Genomic DNA, 21,660 nt, shown 5'->3' on the forward strand with positions numbered 1-21,660 from the left:
GGATAAACTAGGCACATGGAAAATATAAGAAAAATTAGTTTTGCCACTTTGATTGCAAGCCATCCAGGTCAAATATTTCACATGATGTCAGAAGTTAGTAAGATTTTCTACAGATGCTTCTGTTTTCTGCTTGGAAGATAGATACCTAAAAATAGTCTAGATTCATGCTTTGTGAAAACCCAGTGACTCTAGCTACTGTTTGTAGTATATCCCACTTGTAAACCATCAAGGGCCTAGAGATCATTGAGGCCATTTTGAAAGGCATTGGTTTCATTTTAAAAATCAGTGAACAAAAACCTGTAGTCAGTCATCACTTGTACTGCAGTAGCACTCCGAGGTTCTGCTAGTGCTCAGACTCCAATATGCTAGGTGTGCTGTGAGTACACAGGAAAATGTGATCCATGCAAAGAAAAGGTTGGTGTAAATAAAAAACCAAAACCTTTCACTTTGTGGTATGTTATATCAGCAACTCGCACATTTTTGTAAACATTCCCCGAAAGTCTCCTTGGCATAGACCATACAAATGCAGAGAGCAGCAGACGGCACCCAGCAGGTGTCTGCATGAAATACTGCTCCTGAAGAGATTTCCAAAAGCAATTGCACTGCCTTTACCTTTGATCTTTTCCCCAACCAAAAGCATGTTATGCTTTTGTTTTATTTTATTTTTTTCCCTCTCTTACTATCTCAGCCTCAGCCACAAATGCATTTTACAGAATTTCTGCCCTTCATGTTTTTCAGCTACCATGAGGTATTTGAAATCTGACTGGCAAGGCTAAATATCTTATTTCATTGTCTATACACCCATTATTTACAGGAATCTTTCATTCTTCAAGTCATATCGCATGGCTCTGAATATTAACACAAGACCACAATCACCTTGTCAACTTCCTGTTACTGAGTAGCATAGCTAATTTTAATTTAAGATCATCACCTGACCAATATTCATATAAAGTTCTTACTAACAAAAATAAATATACATTCCTGTGTACTGAAAATCTTCAAGTACTTACATAAAAACATATGTCTCATGGTATGCTTTAGGTGTGCCATCTGTCCTGCTACCTTGTTAGCAAATACAAAGATGCAATATCTGCTGCAAAACATTTACCATCTGAAGTCAATAAAGAAATTATGGTGGTAATGTGAAAGGAAAGCTTGTCCACACAGGAGGAAAATCAGGTTGCAAGTACTGGAGAATGACAGTGTTTCTCCTGTGTCACACATCTCTTTCTTCCCACAGCAAGGGCGAACTGCCTGCCCACGTTTCTATAATGAACTGAGAGAGAATAACAGGCATCAAGCTTTGCATTTAGGTTAATGTTTAAAAAGAGGTGGTACAGAAGTTCTCAAAGCCTTGATCTTGATGATGGCACCATTTTACTTTGTTTCTGTGCATTCATGTTCATCATGGTAATGAAGAGTCCATTTTTTAATTGAAACAACTGGATTTTAAGTACCACCTTCTTGGCTGCTTTTAAGCAGCTGCTGTAATTTCCAGAAAGATCTGAACAGTGTCTTCCCAAGAAGAAGGGAAAATGTAGTCCATGCAAGGAAAAATAAAGAAATAAGTGGTCCATCAGAAGGTTTTCTAGTAAGAACTGAGCCATGGTATGAAAAATGTGACAGCACCCAGGATGGAAAGGAAGGTAACATGTTCCAGATGACAGGGCATGCAAATAAGTCTCTCATGCTTTTAGGCACCACAGTAATTCTCATTTTTTAATCCAAAAAGAATAGTCACTCACATAATTTCCTTCCACAACAAAGAGCTGACTTGATAACAGGAGCTTGTACTACCGCTCAGGTCACAGATTCGCATAGGCATTTCCTTCCTTTCTTGTTCAGCCCTCATGCCTTGCCCTTTCCCCATCAGCAGGGAGTCCAGGTCGCTTTACAAGTCCCTTCACCTCTCTTGAAGACTGCCCAGCGAGCTGTGGTCTGCTGCTCCTGTTTCACCCAATTAATGCCTCTCAATGCAGCATCTCCTGTCAATCATTGTCATGCCAGTAGTGTTGCTCCCAGCAATGCCAGTTCAACAAAGAAGAGACAAACAGTCTAATGGTTGCCGGCAGCTGAAGTGAAGCTGAGGCAGAAAAACTGTTTCAAGTATTTTAGGCATGTCTGAAATCACTATACATGTATACGAATGGCAAAATGACATCTGAGTTTAGCTCTTTGGTACCAGCTGTAGTTCATTCCTGTTGCCAGCGGCAGGGATGTTCACTAATTGAATGGAAACCTTCAGGATTTGTCTGTGCATCCTCTCCTCCTTGGAAGCCGGAGTCGGTCAAGCACAATTCCGTTGCGGTGACTTTCACAGCTCCTCAGGTTCAGCAGGAAGAGTGCTGTGTAGCAGGAGGAGTCACGCTGCCAGTCTGGCCCACAGAGACTGCAGGGCCCCATCGCTGCCATCAGGTCATTAAAAAAGAGGAGCAACAGCTGTTTCACATTTAAGAGACAGAAATTAATCATTCTTGGAAGGAAAGAAAAATAAATGAGTCTCTGAACAAACCCACTGGCAAACACCACTAAGTGCTTCACACAGGTTCTTGTTCCAAGCAGCCTCTGGGCTGCATGATATGCTGTGAAAGAGATGTTACTTCTCCGTTTCTGCAGCTCTATTGCACTATTTAGCTTGTCAATTTACAGCTCCAGCACAAACTTTTGATTTCGTTTTCTTAGAAGTGTCTGATGAGAAAAAAAGTGTCTCCTACCTTACCAAGACTGACTTTGACTCACTCACCTGATATTTAGGGGCTGACACACTCTTTTCTTCCTACATTGTTTAGAAATTCCTGATCGTAGACTCCCTGACTAGAACATAAATTCTGAAGATAGGGTGGTGCTGTCATACATTACATGCTGTTTCACACTGACATGCAATCCTTCATCTTCAGGCATGCAAATTTCCTGCAGATATATGATCTGGTTTATGTGTGTGCACACTAAAAACACGGAAAAGAGTTGAGTCACTGCTGGCAAAAATCCATTCAAAAAGTTAAAGAAAAAAAAATCCCCATTGCCAGTTTCCTGTCCTAACAACAATTTCTGATTCCTAACATTTATTTAACCTGTGTTATAACCAGCAGTATGAAGTCCACTACCAATGAAAAAAATCTTTGCACTAAAGGACATCAAAAAGTCATCTTTGCTCCGGGATTCCATATTTAAGCCACTTGTAGTGGCCTTGCATATTACAGGCAACTAACAGTTTGGGTACCTGTTATCTAGTCCATTCTCCTCATCTGATGATCACATATATGTTGACCATTCTAACCACATGTGTTTTAAATTATTCAAAGATGATGATTCCACTGTATCCTTAAGCAATCTGTTCCCATACTAACATTAGAATAGGAACCCTTTTCATTTTCCTTTAATGAAAGTGAAATGATATACTTCTTGTCCTAGTTTCCATAGACAGGCAGAACAATTCGGTGGCAACATATTTGAAAAATGTTGTCGTCCTCATATCTCCTTCAGTCTTCTCTTTACTTCAGCAAACCGGTCCAGGTGTTTTGTTAACATCTACTGCAATTTTTGTCCCTCTCCTCTGGCTTCTCTTCATTTTATCAACAGCTTTCCCAAAGCATGAATTTCAGATCCAGAGATAATATACTTCAGCTGAAGCATTTCTGCTAGTTGGAAATAAATAATTACTACCTGTATTCTAACTAAATTGTATTTTTTTTACATTTTTCTGTAATAACATGGCACTACTGGCTGCCACATAGTTTATGGTCCACTGTGACTCCCACAAACCCTCTGCATTATGATGCCTGGTATATACTTTTCTGACTACAATACTTAGCAATTATTTGATTGGATATAATCTTTTACTTGTCTTGTATATGATTGGCCAATCATTCAGGGAAAATCTCAGCCTCAAACTAAAAAGCTGTATGATATATAATATCTCACATGATCATGTTTGCTAAGGGAAGGAAATTGGTACAGTAATGGTACACCTGACATGAAAGACTTTGGATTTGCATTCCAGAATTCTTAATAATTTCCTCTTAGAATAATACTTAGAACAAAGAAAAAGATAAATATTAAATGCTAATAGAAAGTGTTACAACTTATTTGGTGGAATGTGGCTCATTGACCTGGTTAATTTTATATCGGTGTCAATATATGTGGGATTTTGAAGCATCATTATATACTGTATTCCTGTTGATGCTTCTCTACTTATTGCTGTGGTAATACATTTGGCACAAGGGACATATATAATGCTAACATTTCTATGATATACATACCCAATAAAAGCTTTTTCAATTTCATTATTTTGACAGGCACATTCCATTAATACATCCACAACAATCATGTTCCTTTTCTTCAGAATCTGAGAGTAGAGGATTATTAAAAATTACAGACAATACCCCTATACACTTAATCTATCCAAATTCACTTTACAATTGCTGTCAACATCAATAATGTCAGACAGTATAATCAGGTTTGTACAAAACATCAAACTTGGATATTCTCCAAAGGGGATTTCTTTCCCCACCTAACAGTACAACTGGGGTTTTTTTTCAGTCAGAAAAAATGCTCCTAAATGCCTGTGGAGAAGATATGTGCTCTACAATAGCCAGGTTGCAGCTCCTTCATCTCATCCCATTCTCCATACTGTACCTTTGGTCCACCTTTCCATTTCAAAAACCATGTCATAAATAATGAGAGGAATAGGTCTTCCAATAGCACAGAAGCTTTTCTTTAGGAAAGGAGAGAGCTTAGAGAATCCATGTGCTGCCTTCTTCAGCTGTCATAAGTTGCAAGTGAGTAGCGAGAAGCACAAGGCTACTAGCCAGTGAGGAAATTACTTAAGAGTTTGTTGAGAACTCATTTGTTTGCACTGCTGGTTTACTCCACAATATAAGATGGAAGTTAAAGCAATAGCTGTGTACAAATAATATGGCAAGTAATTTTTTTCCATTTAGTTTAGTATGAATTTTAAAGAATGTTTGTTGCACTGTTATTAGGCTTTGTATTTACAGTTCATGAAAAACATTCTTATCACCGACAAGTATGCTGCGTGTCCAGCAGCCTAGTGGCATTTTTAAACACAGTTAAAGTTGGTAGAATTCAGCTCTTAGTAATTTTGATACACAGAGCAATTGAATCCTTTTGAAAATCCACATTTTCATTAAGACGTTCTGGGAAAAAGAAATCATGTTATCTTCATGTACATTGCTTTTAAATCAAACTATGCCTACTGATTTAATCTTTATTTTTATTGATACTAGCTTTTCAATATCAGTATAAACTCTCATTCTGACCAACCCTGTATGAAACATTTATAAAATCAGTTTCTGTCGTGACTTTGTACAAAACAACTGTGCACACCCATACCCACCAGGCTTATCAGTTAATCTATCAAACAAAATACAATTTAGTTTTTCCATTAGGTTCCTGAAAAGTCAAGCTAAGTGTGAGCAACAGGAGTTTGTTACTGGTCTCTGATATGTTTTTCCAACAATTCTATGAGTTATCAGGCAAAGATTACTAAGATACAGAGGTGTTTGTATCTTAAATCAAAAGTGGTTCAAACTGGGAAGTAACATACACTGCTAAATGTCTGTACAGGTTTCCAACAGTGTGTTGTTAAGTAATGGTTGCTTAACGGCACCCACTTTATATTGAACAAAGGGCTTTTATCCTTTTATATTCTGGTGTTGTCTAAATTTATTGCAAGTATCTCTGACAGGGGAGACATATAACAGAGAATGACTCTAATGTTTGAGCAATAATACAACATCAATAGCATATATGTTTAATAAATTTAACATGAATGGTGACCCCTAATCCCAGCACAGTCAGGGCTTCAGCCAGATATTCTGATTCCTCTTTTCTTAATGCCCAGTTTGTAAACCATAAGACAGGTACGTCAGATACATGCATATGGATATAGATCAAAAGGGTGACTGCACACGTTGACAGGACACTAATTAAATTGATCCACAGTTAGTGAATACCTATTCTGAGCTGTTAATTTTGCAAGTGATAAGATAGGCTGCCTTCTTTTTTCTAATTAAAGAGGCACTGATACTGTCTGTCTCCTCAAGACAGTGAGTGCCACCTACTGTATACTCACTGCCTCAGAACTGCCAAGAATTCATAACTTGAGTACCTGAACAAAGAGAATACTCTGCAGTAGTACAAAAAAGTGCTTCTTCATCAGATCCAATGTCTTAGTTCTGACCTACAGTATGTAAATCATCTCACAGAACCGATAGAAAATAGACTGAAATTTCTATGCAAGTGTATGGAAATTTGGTAAGTAATGGTTCTTCCATCAGCTGTCCTACATGGTCATGCAAATGTTTTAATAAATAGAGGTGAAGAGCTTCAGGGAATGTAAAAGCTGTGACCATGATACCTCCCAGTACCGAGGCACTGGTTTTTTTGCTAAAGGTGCCATAGATATCCTGTGGTCAAACCTTGATTAAGATCAGGAAGTAGAAGTACTGAAGTAGTCGACAGTGCTGATATTTAGAAAAATAAAACATGGTTAGATTTCTGATAATCATCTCAGTGAACCAAAGCAGGAAAAAGAGATTACAAGGCACCTTGTCAAAAATTCCTTACCAAGAGAAACTTCATGGGTAATTCTCAGAAAATGTGCTGAAAAGGGAGGTTCAACAAGCCCTTAAGTGACTGTGTGAAGACATAGTAGAAGAATACTGTTAGGAGAAACTGGATTTAATAATGTATTTAAGATTCTGTAATATGCCAGACAGAACTATCATTTTGCATCCTTAGAAAGAGCACTGTTGTCTCAGAAAATAATACTGAGAGGGTTTCTTGACAAACTGTTGCCAAAGAGGTTATGCAAATGCACGGTGGTTTGCATGCAGTTCATTTTTCGCAGCAAAATGGCATCTCCTTGCCAAAAGGAGATAGGCATGACTTCTCTGATGCATGGGACAGGACAAAGTGATTCCAGTCAAAAGGCAGAAATGCTGAAGTTTGACTAAAATCAAAACAAATTCAAGAAAGGAATTCTAGTCAGTCCATTGTCCTTTGAATTTCACTCCAGTGGGAGATTAGAAGTGAAAATGTACTTCAGATGACTACACAGAAAACTTTGCAACTGTTCTACGAGAGGGATTTGCCTGTAAGCAAAAAGATACAGGTTTACATACCTTGCTTAGAGTCTGAGCCAATGACCATAGAATTAATAATATTATTTTTCATATTTCAGAGAGCTTTGATTCAGGTAGTTGGCAATAAAAAATTTAAAAAGTGAAATTAAAAAGTAAAAACAGTTCAAGGTCAAAAGATTTTACAAGTGATGAGCTAACACAATAGAGCTGTGTGTATTTAATACATATTGATCAACATCTCATGAACAAAGGATTAAGGATGGATCCATACTTTACTGCAAACCTTTCTTTCAATCTAATAGATTTTTGTGTTTATAGGCCAGATTTGTAATTTAAGGGAAGAATTTACAAGAGGAGTCTGAAGGATGTAAGCACTCAGCTGTTTATGAAGTTCAATGGCATTTGAGCATCTGACTCCCTCAGGCTCTATTATGAATTCTAACCGTAACTTATTGACAATAGCCTTTCAGTTCAGAAAGCACAAAATGGTTACCCTTTACAATAAGAGAATTTTTGTTTTGTAGCCATAACAATAATCTAGTCTGTCTTCCAGGGACTATTTTGTGGTCAAAATCAGGATAATTGACACAATTTACCTCAATGGAAAATTCAGCTTTCTGTACATGGTCACGCTGACTTTACTATAGATTTAGAATCACACGTTCCTGCCTAGAAGATGTTATTGCCTGCTCCAGCTTCTCACATCCGAAAAACTTTTCCCTTTTGTTGCTCCCTGACCACATCTATTCAGCAGACCTTCAGCCCAGCCCAGAAATGCTTCTTCAGCATCTCTAACCTGGGCCTGATCCAAGGCCTCACAGACTTTATTCCCAGCTCTCTTTCCCCAGGAATTGGTCTCATTGCAGAAAACACCCCAGTCCATCATCTCACTGCTGCTGTCCAGCTCTAAGAGTCTAAATTACATGTTAGGACATAAACCCACAAGTTAGGGGTGATGGAGATGGATCTGGAGTGTTAGGTAAAGATCCCGTTCATTTTGCGGTCTTTATAAGTAGATTTTGCATGAGCAAATTCTAATAAATACCTGCATTTGCACAAAAGGGGATCTCCCTCTGCAGCTGAGCTACGCTTGGTGTGAGGTCTGGAGAAAGGAAAACAGGGCTTAGAGACATATTCTGCTGTCCTGATAGTTGGGCTGGCCAAAGGCAGGGACAAATGCCTGTTTTACAATTCTTCATGTTAGATAAAGGATATTAAACTTTATAGCTGTCATTGCATAACATTCCTTGACTATTAAAATGTCTGCTAAAAAGTGCAAAGAGACAGAGAGGAAATTGAATGCCTTTGCAATAGGGCCAAAATAAGGATGGTGGTAGCTATTACGGGAATACTTAATAAGGCCTCTGAGTTGCTCTAGCAGCTCAGCATATCCTTTTGACACAATGCCTATAAACAGTGATTACTGCTTGACTGAGGGTGTGAGGAGGGAAATTCTAAGACAAAGTTAATTTACATCTTAAAAGATTCTCCTCTTAAAAAAGACACCATGGTAACAAAATTTCAGTATTGTAATGATTAATGTCACCACACTGTACTGACTCTACTGCCTCATAATTAAATAGAAGATATTCCGTTGTGTAGCACTTGAATATGATAATGGTTTATGTATTAACTTATTCACCTTGCAATTTCTTGACCTATTTTTCATTTTTAGAGGCACATAAAGATGGAACGTATACAATTGCATAGACTCTGAGAGCAGTGTCTGAGTAGTCATGGGGGAAGGAGAGACACTGTTGCTATTGGCTTTACATAAACCTTCCTGATAAACTGAAATCAAAACCTGGAAGTACATTTTCTGAGGACTTTATAAGTATTCCAATCTAAGTAAGGGACTGGATACTTAATTCCCAGAATATAGTTCTAAAAATTTTCCCCAAATGACAGCTGAAAGGAAAAATGGGAACTATGCTGTTCCTTTTGTTGTGAATTGCCACTTGTTGATTGTAGGAATTGCCTTCATCTAGTAGAACAGAGAAAACACTTAAACTCCTGTTCAAACATACCTTCCCCAGCCCTCATTAATCCAGAAAGTGCAAGGAATGTAGTCTGCATTTTGAGCGTGAGATAAAATTCCCAATAATGATGTTTCTCTGCCAAGTTAAAACCACCTACATTGGAAGATCTTGGGATTTTAAATCAGCAGATGTGTTCGTTTGGGGTTTTTGCCTGTTTCTGTCAATGTCTCACTCTGTGATGTTTGCCAAGTATCTTACATGAACTATTTGAATGCCTAAAGTTAACCGTTGAAGTTCAACAAGATACTGAAATAAATCTCAATTTTTCAGAGGTGTTGAAGTCCCACACTCTCCATTCAAGTCAAGGACATGATTGTTTCACCCTTATCATGGTCTTTTTACCAAATATCCAGCAACCTCATAGCAGGGTGTCAGTTTTCCTCCTCATTTCATGATATGACTAGCTTCTCTACATGAAAGCACAGACTACAAATAATATTGGATCTATTGCTTAAAAAATGCATATCCTGATGAATATTTATTCAGCACATTAAAAATATCATCCATGCCTGGCTTTCATTTGACTCATAAACCTGAATATTGCGAAAAACCTAGACAACATTTATTCTGCACATCCTGCATAGCATCAGTTAAGGAAAACTTCATATTTCTGTTTATGATACTTACATGCTTCCTATTACTGTCCTGTCAAACCTTCATAATCTTTGGAAGTATTTCTTTGAGACAGGAAGGACTGTTCCCATTTCACAGCTGGAGAGAGGCAGTAGACAGATTTATGACATTTAATTTCCACTAATTCCAGTGGAGGTAGATGCTGAATACTTCATTAAAATCGGGCTGCAAGTAACTTACCCAGGATCACAGAGGAATCTCGTGAAGCATGATTTTCAGAGTTGCAGATCAGCAATCAACATGTTGGGACACCTAGCTTCCTGATTTTCCTCTTATGCTGAGGGTACTTGGGAGTACCATGACTAGGTGTATACAGCAGTATTAGCTTAGGTTTTCAGCTCCAACTTGAGCCAAAAACTTCCCCATTACCCATCATACCATAGTGGTAGCTTGCTCTCTGGCTCTCTTTTGGAGTAAGCCACCTGGATCTTCAAGCAAGAAAACTTAGATTACGTCTTTATTATTGGCGTTGGTAGTGCTTCCCAGCTCCTATGATGGGTTCATACTCCAGTTACCTTTTACTGTTCTGTTGGAACAGGATGCAAATACGAACTGCCTCCTCCACCTGAGGTCCTGATTTTCTTGGGAAGAGACACTGCTGTGCCTGGAGATGGATTTTGCAGTCTGAGTATTCTTCCATGTATGAAGTTGCTCTAGAGACACAGCACCTCTCTAGTACAATTATGTCAAGGTTTGCATTACACCCTTCCCAGTACAGTGCTCTGCTAACAAGCAATATTAAGCCGTTTTAGCTTTAGTGTTGAGACACTCCAGAATTCTTTATTTTTGTTCATTCCAGTTTGGATTTGAAGAGATACTGTTTTACACTGTGATTTCCAAGAATATGTGAATAAAAGTTGCCCAGATTCCACAGTGCAGGCTTTCTCAGCTTCTGACATCATTGGGAAAGTTTACCTTGTTTTTCCAAATTCCACAGTTTGTCTCCTTTTGAATATATACTTCCCAAAACGTCCTCTCTTCAACAAGACATATGGTTCTTCCTGTGTAATGTTGGCATCTGTAAGTAGAACGTCCTGGATACTCTGACCAAGAAATGTATGGGGCCCCATCCTCTCCATTTGCTTAATTTGATCACACTGGCTTTACTAGAATCATTCTTGATTTTCCCTAACAGAAAGAAGGATCAGGCACTGGAGTGAGAAATTCTTTCCACTGTAGATGGAAATAGGAATTCACTTGTCACCACTGCTTTCAAAGGGATTTCTAAATGAAAATACCTTTTATACTGTCAGTACTATAACACAGAGATGACAGGTTCTGTTGGTTTTCCATCAGTTACAGCCTGTGTCAGCAGCTTTTTAGGATCCAGAATACACTCCAGTTTCTACACTAAAAGCCATTTCTTTATGTGACTTTTTGCTAGGAACAACTGTGAGTGCTAGTGCGTTGTAATACATTTGTTATTCTTTTTTTCATATAAAAATCTGTAACACGTTCTTTGGAATATTTGTTGGTACAGCTTCCACAATCGTCTTCTATTCTTTTCCATATCTCTTCTAAATGCAATTCAATTAAGTAGGTTGATGGTATTTGTATTAATCTATGCAGCATTCTTGGCCACATGACAAGCTGAACTGGACTGAGTTTTTGTGGTTTTATGATAGTCCTGACCATAGCTGATGATTCTTAAACTAAATATTCGAAAACAAAACCATGGATTTTTTTAAAAGTGAAAGTCCTATTTCTGGTTATGTAGAAGCTATTCTGGGCAGGAGGCAAATATTACAAGATAAAAAATATCCTTTCACAGATACCTTGCAAAATATGCTAGAAAAAAATTCAAAAGCACAAATAGTAGTTCTGTGTCTGACTGTTAGTGCTTTTATTGTGGAAGCATCTTGGAGTCCTAATTAGGGACTAAAATCCCTTGTTTCAGGCTCTATCAAGGAATAAAAGGTGACTCTTGCCTATACAATATGTAGACTAAGATTCATTGATGTTTGATGGAGATCAGGAAGGATGGTGAAGTGATGGTCTACAGCTCTGAAAGAAATTGGCAAGTTTAATATTTTTTCTTCTCTCATATTAATATGCTCATCTCTTCTAATCCTAGACATTCTACCTTTATCACTTCCTTGGAATTAATTCAGAACTTAGAAATGTGACACTTGCCTTGCCAGCTGTTTACAAATCTCCCTACATAACTAAACTATTGCATCTCAGAGCTGATTTACAACAACTCTACTAACTCAGCTCTTGGCGTTTCATAAGGGGAGGCTTCAGCTATGACATTCTGTGGCACTTTGCAAATGCCTAGAAAAAAAGATGTGAATGCAGAGTCTATCAAGATCACTTTCAGCATCTGCGTAATCAGGATTTGACCCAAGGTCCAAGAAGCATTGCTTGTTTAATTGCATTTCTCTATGGTTTCACTTCTGGACAATAACCTCAGTGTGACAGCAGATTTCAAGTTACCAAATTTCATACTAATCCCAAGTATACTTATGTTGTCTGACATACTAAAGTTCGGCACTATCAGGTGTCTCCCTGAGCCATGGTTTAGGCATTTAAAAACACTGAATGAAGAGAGGAAAACTGGTCTCTCCTAATTTTTGTTTCTTCTTTGAAGTATCAAATACTGCAGTGTGCAGAGCATCTTTTCTGTTTATGGGATTTATAGGTTTGAATACTGAAAATATATATTGGAATATGTAAATTGCTCATGTGGGAAGTTACATATTGAAGGCCAATTGCAAACATAAATCCCCTTTTTGTGCTTGAAACTGTTCATTTGCTGGTGTAAATGGATTCTCCCATATGCCCTATACTTTTAGAAATTACTTGAATAAAACTTTGGAAAAGCAAACAGAATGAAGTGAGTTAGAGTACAATACAGATATAAAAATACAGAGATATCTTTCTTATCAGTCGTTGTTGCTGTCTCTTCACCAAAAGAAACAGTGGGCAAATAGAAAGATTTCTATATAATGGACATAGCCTAATGGAAAAAGACCCCAAAACTCCTAAATATCTGCTTAAGATTTTCATATTAACCTCCTCATATTCCTTTTTCTCAGTACTGTTGCATAGCTATTAAGTGGTACTTTACTTGCATGATGCTGATGAGGAAAGGGCTATGTCTTAAGAAAGAAAACTCCTCTTCACTGACCATATCAAAATAGACGTTTTTATAAGTAAATTTGTTTTAAAATAGGGTATTAGTAAGCCTTCCTTGGCTTTACTTCTTGGTACTGGAAGGTCGATAACTGGCCTACTTTTGCCATCTTCTGGAGAATTGCAGAACTGCTGTTACATAGGGAAGGCCTCTATCAGGCATTAATTATTATCAGTGCCTTGAAATAATTTGCTAATTGAATCCCTGAAGTAATTTTCTTTCTTATTTTATAGACACTAGAACAAACCAAAACCTACTGAATTATTAATAACATATCATATTCAGCTATTATGAATAATCAGTAGATTGTACAAAAAAGATCTTTATAAGGCTGATCCTAACAATATTGATATATTTAGTGAAGTTATGTTTTACGAAAAACCCACTTTTTTATACTGATATTTTACTAATGAGAGCCCCATTTTCTCAAAAGACTGGGTTTTCATCTCTTGGGGATTGTCAGAAAGAAGGAATAGACTTCAGTCATGTTGCATAATATGTTACTGGAGATAACTGTGCTGTGTGACACTCCGTTACTATTTTGATGCAAGGGGTAGAAGAACCTGCAAAGAGCAGATGATGTTGTATGAGCTTCTGGAAATTTTAGCTTTGCTAGTCTATTTATTCACTTAATCACTCTTGCCAAATCTCACATTGGGTAATTACATCTGTCTGGAGGAGAGGGAAAAAGGCTGAAGGGCCTCTGCTGTCTCCTGTAGCCTCAGTTTGCTTCATTTTCCATAGTATAGAATGGTTATCTTTTGCAAACTGGGGTTTACTGCAGCGTCCTCAGCAGGAGAGAGGTGGCACAGGCAGAGCAGATGAAATGTAGAGATTTATCCTTCAGAGTAAAAAATGTTTTGTGAGTTTGAGTTTCAGTTCACACCTCACAGGGTAACTGGAAATAGTAGACTCCTACCACAAGTGTTAAGCAAAACAAAGTGGGCATCTGAAATATTAAATATTCACATTTTTCAAGCGCCTTCTGTTTCTTGAGAAACATACCAGTCCCTAAGAAATGTGCATTCAGGATAGGATTAAGTAATTAGAGTAGACATTGTGAATTATGTTATTCTAGACATCAAGAAAGTATCCTGGTCAGATCCAGGTCAATGTGCCATGTTTCACTAAGAGGGTTAGCACAGGAGAGTAGATGTTTCCATTTTGAAGACTTCTGATCACTTTTGAAAAGTGTGGAGTAACGCTCCCATTATTTCACTGGTTTTCTGTGAAGAGCAGAAATGGCACAAGGAAGTGATGGTACAGCATCTGCTTGCCCGTGTTTTGGACGTGTCTTGCCTCACTTTTCCCCAATCACCAGCTTTCCCATCCACATGCAATTACAGGTTAAAATGGAAAGCCACATTGGAATGGCATAATTCCCTTCAGCACCAGCACATGTTAAGAAAGAAAAAGCCCATTTTCAGTTTCTTTGAAGTTGATACGAGAAACTTTGCCACTACCACAAGTGCTGCAATATCCATTCCCTGCTTGCTCTCAGAAAACCTTGAGAAAAGTCCCCAGCTTGGCCTACAGGGTTTTTTAAAACACTAATCCAACACTCTGTTACTAAGCGTTTAATTATTAGGATTGTGAAATATAGCAACACCCAAGGCATTAATAGAAGGAACTCATTATTGCCCACTCAGCACGTGGTTTACCCTTCACTTGTAAAATCTCTTGTCATTTATTTGTCCTTTAAATGACTTCTTGTAATACCATAATCAGGACAAATGGATCCTTCAGAAGGGAGAAAATGACCCCAAACTGGCACAGAAAGATTTGATTAAAACTTATACTCCTTCTGTGGCAGCCTAAAGATCCCGGGAGATCTGCCATTGCTCAGCAGAGTGGAGGAAATAGCAGACAGGGGAAATGCTTTCTGTCTGAGACAAAAAGATTTTATTGCTAACATGCTGACATCCACTCTCTGTAGGACCATCCTATGATCAGTCTCTCTTTTTTCCTTTAAAACTCCGTGTCAGAAGTTTGGTTCCAGTGTGATTAATTTCCCCTTTACTGATTGCGTGTCATTTACTTTTAAGTAAGATTTTTATAAATGAGGCAAAACAAAGACAGAGATGAAGATTGTGCGGAGATAAACATTTGTGCTGCTGGGACTCCTACTGACTTAGGCACAGCAGGGGCCAGAAGTAATGGGGATTCACAGGCATCGTGATTAGACCTCTCACTGTGAACAGGTAATTGAAACACTATAGCCCATCACCAGCATTTACAAAACAGCAAGCCATGAAGGTACTTAGTTTAAAGCAGACCCTGGACAAACCAGAGACTTCACACACTCCCTCTGCCATTATGTAGGAGCAAAGCATAAGCCGAGGCCACCCATAATATATACTTGCATATATATATGTATAAATTAATATATACTTGTGTAGACAGCACTCTGACACCAGTCCTGGTGGTGTCCCCTGAGCAATGGCTGTTTCTGTGTGGTTCTGTGAGCGATGCATGAGCTGTCTGCCTGGCTTTGCAGGGAGGGGGAAGGCACCAGGGACAAGCAGAGGGGCCTTGGGAAGAAATGTGGCAAGCTGCCCTGACTAAAGGTCCTGTCCCTCAGCCCAGGTTTGCTGCGAGGCACTGGCGGAGAAGGGATATGTGTCTCGCAGGGACCTCGCGTCAACCTTCATGTGAACATTTGAAAGCTCCCTCAGTGACTGGGAGTCTGATGGTTCGCTATCACCCTCAGTGGAGACAGGGTAACAGCAGTTTTGAGGCCCAAAGCCTGATTGGGATATCATTGTAATATTCAGTGTGTTGTGTGGCACAAGTAAACGTGCTGCCTCCAGACAATTACCTCTTTGTCTGTCTCCTGCTGTAGACCTCAGCCTCACAGGGTTTAGAGCCATTTACTGACTACCTACCTGCAACAGTGTTTTTAAACATGTGATTGATGCAAGTATATGAAGTAGGTGAGCAATGCTCCGATTTATGCCTCATTTTCACTACTTACTAATCATTGTGTCTCATGAAAGCCTCTAATTAAACCTTTTTGATTGTAGTAATTTAGTAGTGGAGGTATATCTCATCAGCCTAGGCCTTTCTTCTGCCAAACTCCACTAAATGTTCCTGGTGTCTCAAGCAGATGTTTCTAGTTTCTAAGACAATGGGAGATTAATAAACTAATTTAGGTTTCCTTCAGCCCCATTTGAGAAGAAAAAGCAACTCAAACATTATGCACAGATGGAGAAAGAAGTAATTTTCATAGGGAGCTGAGACACAGACCTACAACACTAGACTTTCTGGATCCTCTGTTGAGTTTTGCTGTTGTCCAGACACCCCCAGTTGATGCATGACAGATATTGTCCATATTTTGGCAGCAGAAATTGTAATAACTTTCAGCAGTTTGAGTGGTTATTTAAGTGTTTGTAGCATGCTTTGTCATTCCTACATAAAAGTACTCATTCCTATTAAAAGGCACATAGCGAGGTGTAAAATGTTAGAACAATCATTCAAACGAACTGAACACCTCATTATGCACTTACATGGTATATACAGCTACCATAGTTAGATAAAAAGATCAACGAACAATGTGATCATTAACAGGAGTTCAAGTGTCACATCACTAAATTTGTGACTGCAAATGCTTAGTGAGAAAAAGGAGGAATATTTTTTGCCCAGGTAATTGCATAAATGACAGGGCTTGACAGGAATTATGAATACAATGATACTTCAATGATTACACTGTAAAAGGGGATTCTGAAAATCTAGATCCATTCTGCAAGTCTCTTTTTGATTATGGGAACTGACAGGATTTCTGTGCATCAGTCCCTTATCTGTAAAATAAAGGCTTTAATTATTTGTTACTTCCATCACTGTTTGCTCCAAGACTGTATATACTAGAGATTTTGTACTGTTTTGATACGACCAAAGCAGAGTGCATATTCCTCAGGTCTGGTCAAAAGGAATGGCGTAAAAAGCTGCTGCAATGGTCAACATTATTGGTGAAAGGCAAGATACACATGGAGCACAATTGATAAATGCCATTCCTTTGCTGCAAGCTCTCTGTGTGACTGTGGTCAATGGAGGAGCTCTTTCAGCCTAAATTTCTGCTCTTTAAAGTGTAAACACTACATCTTTACCTCACAATGATGCTGGGAAGCTGTATTAGCTTAGTGTGTATAAATCTTCGAAACCCTTTGAAGGCACTGAAATAATGAATGTTACTAGCCATATAGGCACATTGTATATGATTGTAAGAACCTCCAGTGAACATTCTGATTTGCTATACCACAGCTTTTCATTAAAACAGTTCTTTTTTTTCCATGCAAGAGACAGACAACTTTTTCTGGCATTAGCAGCTGTGGGTCTGATCACGTTTAATGTTTTGGTGTTGGTAAGCATAGTGTGCTATAGACCCAACACAAGTTTACACAAACAGTAAACACACAGAATACTTTCATAATCTTGCATAATTTTCAGAAGAAATAGAAAAACACAGCATAATTCTAATCTGACCAATACGGTTATAGTTTGCAATAAAAAAAGTCATCTTGGTTATTAGCAGTGCTGTTAAATCACTGGCCTCACTTGAAGTCTCCTATCTGGAGTTATAAGTTAAGGACAGTTTACCGGAGTAGTGATTTATTGTGTAAACAGATCTTGCTGCTGGCCTTTAGGAAAACTTAGCTGCCTACCACTCAGCCAGATTCTTTAATCACGCTTGACTGAAGTTTCCAGCCTTGAATTATCAGTTAATAACATCTGAGCAAAAGCATAATTTGTTGTTTAAGTAAACTTTAAAACAGAAGAACGGTGCCTTAGATACCAGACTTAGTGCTTGCCTCAGGGAAAGCAATTTTTTTTTAGCACAGAATTGTAATAGAACAGAAGTAAGATTTGTGACTAATTCCACCTCTTATTGAATGTATAACTTACCTAATGGCAAAGTACTTTCTTCTGAGCTATTCTTTCCTCATTCATGTATTGTAACACCAATAGCCATCATGCTATAACTGAGCATAGGTCAACTGTACACATTCAGACATGTACAAACCACAACGTTTAAAAATAAAGTATCTGTGGTTTCCACATAGGGAAATTTGATACCATACTTTCTTTATTATTTCGTCTGTCTTATCAGTGGTGCTTGAGGAAACCCATGAATTTCCTCATCATGGTCACTTGTAGCTAATTTAGAGAAGGTAGTTATTTGAATGAAAGGAATAACCATACCTTGTCCTCTGTCAACAATTTCTTAGCATTTAGAGTATTGTTTACAATAGTGTAATAATACTGACAGACACCAGATGCCAGCATAAGCATGCAAGCACTACAGTGCCTGTTTTACACTAGAAGGCAAAGATGGTGCAGATCTCTCAGGTCATTATGCGGTTACAGTCACACTAAGAGTAGAAGTGCACTTTCTTTTCGATGTTTCACTGAAAACATATAGAAAATAGAAAAGAAAGTCATATAGAAATAAAAGATCTGATCATCAAGTCAGATCCACATGGCACCGTACTAAAGTTAATCTTGGATTTACTGGAGAAAGGACTGTATATCACTGGCCTAGCTGGTAACTGCCTTCTCTGTTCAAAACTGGCTTATTTCCATATGGAACTTTGACTGGAATTTCTAGCCTAGTAGATCTGGTTTTTTCCCTTTGCATAGTAAATTGAGGATCCTTAATATCAGATGGTCTATTTGCATAAGTCTGCACAGAATATGCCAAAATCACTCCATCATCTCTGCACAGTAGGGTGGACCTTCCAGACACGTCACATTCTTGGCTGCAGGCATGCAGTGCAGGCAGGAAGAATAAAAGGCCAGGTACTCATGGTTCAAACACACCGCAACACTTTCAAGTGCAGATGGTTCTTTTTTTCTGAATTTGTCAGTGCTTCTGCCAGAAGCCTTTGCAACACCATAAAGTAGTCACAGCCTTCTGAAATTAATTGAGTGATGGAAATCGCTTCTGACAGATTCCTTCCAGAGCAGAAAACTTTGGTCCCAGAGTGTCCAAAAAATCAACAGGCAAGTCCTCACTGCCAATGGAGACAGAGCAGAAGGAGTTACTTCGCTCTAGTTCTCCTTCCTCAGCATATCTGCAAGGTTCATCGATGGCTCCGTAATCTTCCAGTGTGTTTTGGAAATATAGTTTCTAAAGAAGGGAAGAAACAATGCAAATCATCATGGAAGATCCTACTGCCCTTTTGGAAATTAAAGGAATTCATAGTATGCAAATTAGGCAGGTAAGCCAGGAGATTACAATGATGAGTATGAGTCTTTCGCTGAAAAGGAAAAGTTTTACTGAAACTCTCAGCTGCATAAGCACGACAGCCTGAACTTCCCCTAGAGTACAAATGAGACAGAAAAGAGCATTTGATCTGTCCTGGACCAGACAGCTATCAAGTAAACATGACTGCGTGGAGGCATGCAGTCTGGCCCAAGGAGGCATGGAGGACAGGCCAGTCAATATGCAGTGGCCAGACAGGACATGGCAAAAGGAACGAGGATTTCCTTGATAGCATGGAAGTGAAAGAGCAGGCAACCAAACTTTAACTCTGCACAGCAACAGAAAGCATTTTAGCCCCACCTGAGCGTCTTGAAGGATTTGTCACAGGTGATAGACCCCAGCCTTGCAGTAACTGCTGGGTGACCAGCCAGAGGCAGCAAGAAGTCTAGGAGACAAGGCATTTTCAACAAGGAAGAGTCTTGAATGTTTCCCCATCAAATATATCCCTTGCCTTCAACTGTAATGCTTCTTAGATGTGGGCTGAGACAGTAGCTGAAGCCATAGTAGCTTTCCAGTTTTGCAAGCCTTTTTTCCTATTCTTACATGCCAACTTGACAAAGGAGGGATTCAACATTCATTTCTTACCTGACCCAGTATTTTGTCCACTGTCTGTGTGATGCAATCAAGGTGTCTTACTTGGAATGTCTCGTAACTAGTGCTTTGGCCATCCTGGAAGACAGACATAGTATCTCAGGTTTGACCACCATAAAGTCACCTACTAACATTTCTTTCTGATACAAATAATTCCAATTATCTTTCTCCGTTACATCCATTTCTCTTGTGCTGTCTCCTCCGGTTACATTGCAGCTTTTTCTGTTCAGGGACTGTTTCTTCTTATCAGTACATGCTCCATGTGTACATGCAGTCACCAACTGTAGACTTTCTTAATAATCTCCAGTAATTAAATATGTTTCTTCCTCTAAATGTATTGGATTCCTTTTCATTAATGGCACCAAACATGACCTCAGAACTTTATAAAATCTACCCACACAGGTAATCCTAGCTCCTAACTATGGTCTTAAGGATTGTGGAACTGGGTTCTCACATGCATAAAAAGACTATTTTACATTTTCTTTGCCTACTGTAAGACAGAGATTGTTCTTAGAGTCTCTTGGTGATCACTACATACTTATGAACAGAACACATGGCAGTCACCTACTGATGTAGACCAGAATTTTGTTCAGGCATTCTTTACAATAAAAATAGACATCTGCTAGAGAATGCAGTACAAAAATCCACAGAACAAATTCAAAAGCCTTCAAACCCCCAGAAGTACATCTTCTGGTCATAAAAATACTCATAAATCCTGTCCACACTTTTATGATATGTTAAGTAGAAGATGTTGACCAGCATGTTTTGGTAGGTATCTGAATAATGATGGTTCCATTTCAGTTATGCCAAGAACTGAATAAAATCTTGTGCATATCAATTCAGGTACTGTGATAAGAATTTTGGGAGAAATTAAACTTCCAGATATTTAGAACAATAACTAATGAAAAGAAGTGCCAGTCTCAAAAGCTGTTAGAAAAACATAAGTTGTCAACAGTATTTTAAATACCAGTTGAGTCTCCAACAAGTGACACTTATTTTCTAATTGAAGTATATTGCATTATTCTTCCCACTATTATTAATACCAAATCTCATTCTTGGGATTACCAATTTCTGTGGTATAAAAAAGGGTATTTACATAAGGAAACAGGCAGTTACCTCAGCAATCACTTCTTTTTCAGCCTCCACAGACACAGGTGGTAGAGCAGCATGATCTGTAACATCCAGCTTAGCCTGCATACAGGGAGAGGGATGGTATTAATAAGAAACTGAACTGGCCTGTGAAGTATGACACTTTTGCAGACTATTCCCTTTTTCACTTTCATTTACTTCTTTGTTGAAAACACTAGTATGTGCAGCGTAACAAGAGATGATGTGCCTCCTCATCTGTTAGATTCATCAGTAGGATGAGACACCTGGGAAGGTCCTGCTGATACTGAGAAATGGTAGAAGTGATAATAGTCTGTCCCCAGAGTAGCATTATCCAGTCCATGCAGAACACCACTCCCCAGATATGCTTAATGGCAAAAAAAAGCTTTATTTTGCTCAATACAAAAACCAGAGGAAATGTAATAAAAGAGATTACTAGTACCAGATTCAGCCACACAACACTGGTGGGGTAATTGGAATATATGCTTTTGCACTTACTTGAGATAAACACATTCTGCTCTCTTCATTATAGTTTATTAAAGTCTGTTCACCTCCTTGAGCTGGAACAATGGCTTTGCTTTTAGATCCCAGCATGTTAAACCGGCAAAGTAGAATACTGGAAACTGTTGAAACAAGAAAGGGAATGGTGAAATGGGCATTGTGAATAGATCTGTATGGCTCAATACAGTGGGTTGGTGAGGTACCCAGCCTAGTTCCAAAGGAGCTATCTTGGAAACCTCCAGCAATGTAGTTGTGCAGACACAATGCTGGGCCTGGAGCGGTTAGCCT

Source organism: Haliaeetus leucocephalus, unplaced genomic scaffold, assembly GCF_000737465.1.
Source record: "Haliaeetus leucocephalus isolate CR32 unplaced genomic scaffold, Haliaeetus_leucocephalus-4.0 Scaffold273, whole genome shotgun sequence".
In the NCBI taxonomy this organism is placed as follows: Eukaryota; Metazoa; Chordata; class Aves; order Accipitriformes; family Accipitridae; genus Haliaeetus; species Haliaeetus leucocephalus.